The sequence below is a fragment of the Leptidea sinapis genome, chromosome 1 (genome assembly GCF_905404315.1).
Source record: "Leptidea sinapis chromosome 1, ilLepSina1.1, whole genome shotgun sequence".
Taxonomy (NCBI): Eukaryota; Metazoa; Arthropoda; class Insecta; order Lepidoptera; family Pieridae; genus Leptidea; species Leptidea sinapis.
Genome location: NC_066265.1, coordinates 19,334,104 through 19,340,103, shown reverse-complemented (window position 1 = coordinate 19,340,103; position 6,000 = coordinate 19,334,104). Strand labels below are relative to the sequence as shown.

The following is a 6,000-nucleotide window of genomic DNA, read 5'->3' as shown; positions in this document are numbered from 1 at the left end:
CCGACACAGCTTTCGCAGTGGTCGATCAGCTGTCGTATTTCATCAAAGGCGATCGTTATTAAAATCAAGAACTTGGCCGCTTGTCTGGCTATATCGAAGGCCCCGGCTGAGTTTTTGCAAGACTCACTGGGTGCAGCGTTCAGGTCGTGGTCGAACTTGTTGCTTAGATGAAAATATGTTGGATGAATCCAATATGCATGCAAGTTAAGCCAATATAGTACTGGAGTTGCCAAATAGGTATATTACCGGCCAGCATGACTCTGTGAGGAAATCGTGAATAGCTTGTAACTTTTAACGAGTCCTCCTCCTAATTGTTAATTTTTTTTTTGCTTATTTGTGCGTGTTAAGTAAGAGTTTTATGGTAATTATTAAAACAAAACATGCGTTAGAAGCGATAAACCAGCATTTTTAATAAAGATTTTAATTACATGATGTGTATCTAAAGTTAACACATTCACAAAATATGCCATATATGCAGAACAAATTTAATAGAAATTCGAAGTAGCAATATTAATATCGGTAGGTTCTATAATACTTATAAGGCTATATCCACATATAACATAATGAACCCATTTGCAAAAAAACGGACACCCAAAACTTTTCTGTACAACTCAGGAAATCTTAAATAAAAGAGGTTTTATATGCATTAAATTAATTAGGAACAATTGTCTACAATTATTAAACTTGTCTATGAAAAAGTACCTACTGGCAAGTAAAATAAATTGTTCCAAATATGAAAATTTTAAAGTTATTAAATATTCTATTCGATTCGACCGTTTGCTAGCAGTTTGTGTTTAGATCAAAGAGCATAATAATATATTGTGATATAAATAAAAAAGGATTTTTTGTTATTTTAATGAATTATTTTGACGTTGAATTATTTGAATTGGTTTTTCGTAACAAATTTTCAGCACACTTACTCGTAAAGTGAGCCTTATTACATCGGTCTTAGGGCCATAAACCGGACTATAATACACATGTGCATAATAATATTACACACAAGTGCATAATAGAATTATCTCTACAAAGTTAAGTACCAAACGGCAAATTATATGAGAAACAGAACAATTTCAATTTAGCCGGGTAATACAGTTTCTTTTTGTTACAACAAAGAGGTTTTATGCCGCTGAAAATATATTTACATTTTTAGAATAAATAAATCTGTCCCTTATTAAATAAATCCCTAAATAAATTAATAAGATACATAATAGCTTTAAGGGTAAATATAATACACTTCTATAATAAAGTCCCAGCCACTGTTCAGGCATTATCTATAAATAAATTTAAATGTTTTATAAAAAAAATGGCTCTGTCGTAAATCCTATTACTCCACTGCTGAATATCTAAATGATCGGACAGCCTGGGACTAGATTGTGATTATTTTATAGAAATAGAAATGACTGTATAATATTGTATATTTTTATTGAAAAGAGCGCAAAAAAAGAATGCTGGGAGAGTTTCTTGCGCCGCTTCTTCTCTCTCAGAGCGCCATTTGTTTCCGAAGCGGTAGTAGTATCTAGTTATTTTTTTATGGAATAGGAGGACGAACGAGCGTACGGGTCACCTGTTGTTAAGTGATCACCGCCGCCCACAATCTCTTGCAACACCAGAGGAATCACAGGAGCGTTGCCGGCCTTTAAGGAAGGTGTACGCGCTTTATTAAGTGTAAGTTATTAGAAATGATATCAAAAAGAATTCTAAAGGAATCAATTTTGAGAAAATAAATACATTTTATGCCTTTATTAAAAGAACAAAACATTTATTATTATCAAAGTATTTACAATTCACAATAATATGTTACAAAATATATGCATTTTATCATAAAAATAATAATTTAGTATAGCTTATAAGTAATCAATAAGTAGATACCTAACATTAAGCGCGTGCAAAAAAAAAGCCTTGCGCGGCATTTCCCGCAATTTTCATATTGTTTGTACCTATCGCATTTGTTGCTTTGTGGCACATAATTTATTAATCTAAGCTGTGTGGTAAATAATTGAAAAAATATCAAGTTTTAGTGCACAAGATGAACAATTGATAGATTTAATCCCGCAAGAAATACTAATTGCACAAACTGTGAAATTGCCGCCAAAAACAAGCCAATATAAATAAATAAATATAATATTGACACACTTAGGCACAAATTATCTAACCCCAAACTAGACAAAGCCTGTGCTATGAGTTGCGACGATATATTTAATACAATATATGGACTAACTATAAACATATGATTTGAAAATTGTACATTCACCAATTGTTTTAGTAATTAAACGAATTACGTAATACATACATGTTTTTCGTCGCAAGTGTGTTGAAAAAGTGCGTATGAAACTCGTGAGCATCTTGCTCACTAGACCCTCGGCTGATATACGCCCTAGCCTACGGCTTCGGCTGCAACCCACAGCCTCGTGTATAATGAGCCAATTACCTCACTTATTTGAAAATGTATTATAAAACCTTAACATGACAGACAAGACAATTATCGCTGATAGATAATAACAATAATATAGTGACTTATTTTTGCATTTAAACTTTTCAATAACATGCTTGACCGCCCTCAACTTCTGAAAAAAACTGATTATATATTTTCTTAGTCTAATACTATAATAGTTTAATATGAATATAAAGTACAATTAACTATTAATTCTTTGTTTTTTTTTGTTCTCCTTGACTCTTCTTCAAAAAGGCTGTACTCAATGTTGTGTGTCAGCACATCGTGGTGTTAGTCGTTCCACTGTTCAGAGGGCCTCGACTAGGTTTCAAGAAACCGGTTCCTTGAATAGAAGACCGAGATCGGGAAGAAAACGGTGGACCGAGTCCAGGTAGTAGTATCTAGTATATTGGAAATGACATCAAAAAGAATTCTAAAGGAATCAATTTTGAGAAAAATATATCGCACTCCTAGAAGAAAACTCCTTTAACTCGAAAAATTCCAATTTGCAGACCTTTTCGTTCGCGTATCGAATACCTACACGGCGATATAACTCATGTAACAATACTGCCAATCGTTTAAACAAAATAGCGCGGAACATGACTTTACTTGAATGAGCGTATCCCAAATCGCGCGTAAACTAGTTCGCCATCTTTACTTATTTTCCGAACGATGCAAGCGAATGACATTTGAATAGTGGCAGATTTTGAATTGTTGGAGTTTACGTGAAATTGTAAGGTATGTTTCATTTATTATTTCGAGTTGATTAGGTTTTGCTGAAGATTAATTGATGTTACTGTTTGTTCATTTTGACATGCGGGGGTTTTGATGATATTATATTACAATTTTTATTTTGCTATTTTGAATTACTCGCATTTACATGAAAGTAAAAGAAAATTTCGATTTACGTTAGTTTTATTGAATGAAATTTTAACTTTGTTATTTTTTGTTTGTTTACTTAAATACATATATAACATAATTTGAAAAAGAAAACAATTTTTTATGACATTTGCAATACGGTTCATTATTTGTTACAGATATTCGAAAGCTAATTTGTGATATTTTTGTGTTTTTTTAGTTGTTTGACTTTACTTGAGCTTGACTTAATATGAACATTATTTTTGTTTTAGAATAATGAAAGGCCGAGGAAAACTAATGTTAGAGATGCTGAACACTGAAAAAGAGGAACCTGATCCGCCAGCAGCATTGGAGAAGACTGTGAAGCTTGTCCCCGGGCATGGTAATAAACTCATCACCGAGCCTTTTAGAATCTTCGTCTTTCTTAAATGTTGATCAACGGCCTACACTGCAACCTGAACAACCTATCCCCGACAGACTACGAAGAGCTCCTGAAGGTCAGTATATTGTCTTATCACCAACCCATAGCAACAATGAAAAAAATCAAATTAGGAAAAGAAATCCCTGCTCGCAAATTGCAACCACCTTATAGAGGAAAGTGCCGATTGAAATGTACTACCAATCTCAACTTAATAATTCGTCAAAAGATTTTTAATGCATTTTGGGAGCTCGGTGATCTTCAGCGACAGAGAGAGTTCATTGTGCGTCATACCCACGAAATAAAACCCAAGTACCGATATTCAAGCACACAAAACTATCAGGCTCTCAATACAGCCTTCTATTTTGAAAAGAACAACTCACGCATTCGTGTTTGCAAAAGTTTTTTAAGGCCACGCTTGACTTAGGGGATCAAGTAATTTAAACAGCTTTAAGTAAAAAGCCAGAGGCTGGAATTATAGAGGTTGAGAATGAGGTTGGAATTAAAGAGGAAAACATAAAAATTATCCTACGGTAGATCCTGCAATTAAAGAAAGCGTTGTTCAATTTATTAATTCGATTCTGGGGGTAGAATCACACTATCTTCGAGCTCAAACTACACGCGAATACATTCAAAGCGAAAGGTTTGGCTTTACGCCAAGCTAATAACTTGTCTTTTGCTTCTGAATCGACCTTTCAACGCATATTTAATTTTCAATTTATTATTGGTTTCTTTAGCCCAAAAAAAGACTTGTGTGACTTGTGCGAGAGTTATAAGAATGCAGATCCTGAAAACAAATTTAAATTATAGCCAACTTAGCGCGAAGTGAGAAAGAAAAGGACAAGAAAGAATCAGATGCCATAGTTGTAGTTTACGATCTCCAAGCAGTTATGCAAATTCCCAAAGGACAAGTGTCTTCGTTCTTTTACAAGTCTAGAATAAATTGTTTTAATTTTACTATCAGTGATTTGCATGCTAAGAACGTAGACTGCTTTTTTTGGATGAGACCGAAGGGAAGCGTGGTGCAATAGAAATTGGTACCTGTGTTTTAGCTTTTATAGAAATGCAGCTAAATATCTATTCTAATGCAGATATAGATTTGATATTTTATTCAGATTACTGTTGTGGGCAACAGAAAAATGAGTATTTATTGTCTGCTTATATATAGTCTATAACACATAAGTTTTTAATTAGAGGACACTCTCAAAACGAAGGAGACTATGTGCACAGTGTTATAGAGAAGCAAGTGAAAAGGCATATAAAATCAGGCCCTATTTACACACCACAGCAGTATATAACACTAGTTCGGACTGCCAAAAAAACCGGACCAGCATACAAAGTGCATGAAATGACACATGACCGCTTTTATGATTTAAAAACGTTGCAAGAAAGTTGGGGTACGAACTTCAATACAGATGAAGATAACAATCAAGTCAAGTGGCACGATATAAAAGTCCTGAAAGTTGAAAAGGAGTCCCATGGCCTTTTTATATAAAACATCTTTTGCAAAGACTGAATTAAAAAAATGCTGGGTGAACAAGAGGAAGACTAGGCGTACAACAGAATCTACGCGTGACAACATTGATATAAATTTGAATAGAGCATACACAGAAAAACTAAGTTTGACAGAAGCAAAAAAGAAAGACATTAAAGAACTTGTAGACAAAAATGTGATTCCAAAGCCATGATAGCCAGCTATGATAGTTTTTATAAAAATGTTTTGTGATTAGTTATTTATATTAGAACTTTAATTTTTATTTTGTAAAAATAATTGGTAAACCGATTATTATTGATTGAAGGGGTACTTATAACAGACCAATAATCAAACTGTGATTTGCTGACCGTTACTATTATTTAGGTAGATAGCTAAGTAACACTAATAGCATTAAAATGCTAGCAAAAAATGCCTTAGATTTTTATAAAAAACAATACAGTACTTAATTTTATTATTGTTAGTAGTGTTCTTTTCTTAAATTTATTTTGGTTAAATTTTATAATTATAAGAATACTCAAATTTTATAACTAGACTAGCTGACCCGGCAAACGTTGTTTTGCCATATAAAGTATAATTCACGCGATAGTTTTATAAGTAATAAAATATTGCCTATATTATAGCCTGTACATCATTTTGTTCTATTGTCAATAGTTTTTACAGCGCACGCAAAAATAGGGTTTCGATTTTACACCTTGTGTTACAAAATAGCAATTTTATTACGGATCCCTAATTTTGAAAAAAAAAACATAGCCTATAGCCTTCCTCGATAAATGGACTACCCAACACTGAAAGAATCAT

General features: G+C 33.1%; 1 long non-coding RNA gene across 1 annotated transcript; it reads left to right on the top strand.

The window, feature by feature from the left end:
• The first annotated feature begins 2,957 nt into the window (after positions 1 to 2,957).
• LOC126970884 (uncharacterized) lies at positions 2,958 to 5,288 on the top strand. Its single transcript, XR_007730713.1, has 2 exons — positions 2,958 to 3,169; positions 3,562 to 5,288. It is a non-coding gene; the product is annotated as an uncharacterized LOC126970884 (long non-coding RNA).
• Positions 5,289 to 6,000: the final 712 nt, after the last annotated feature.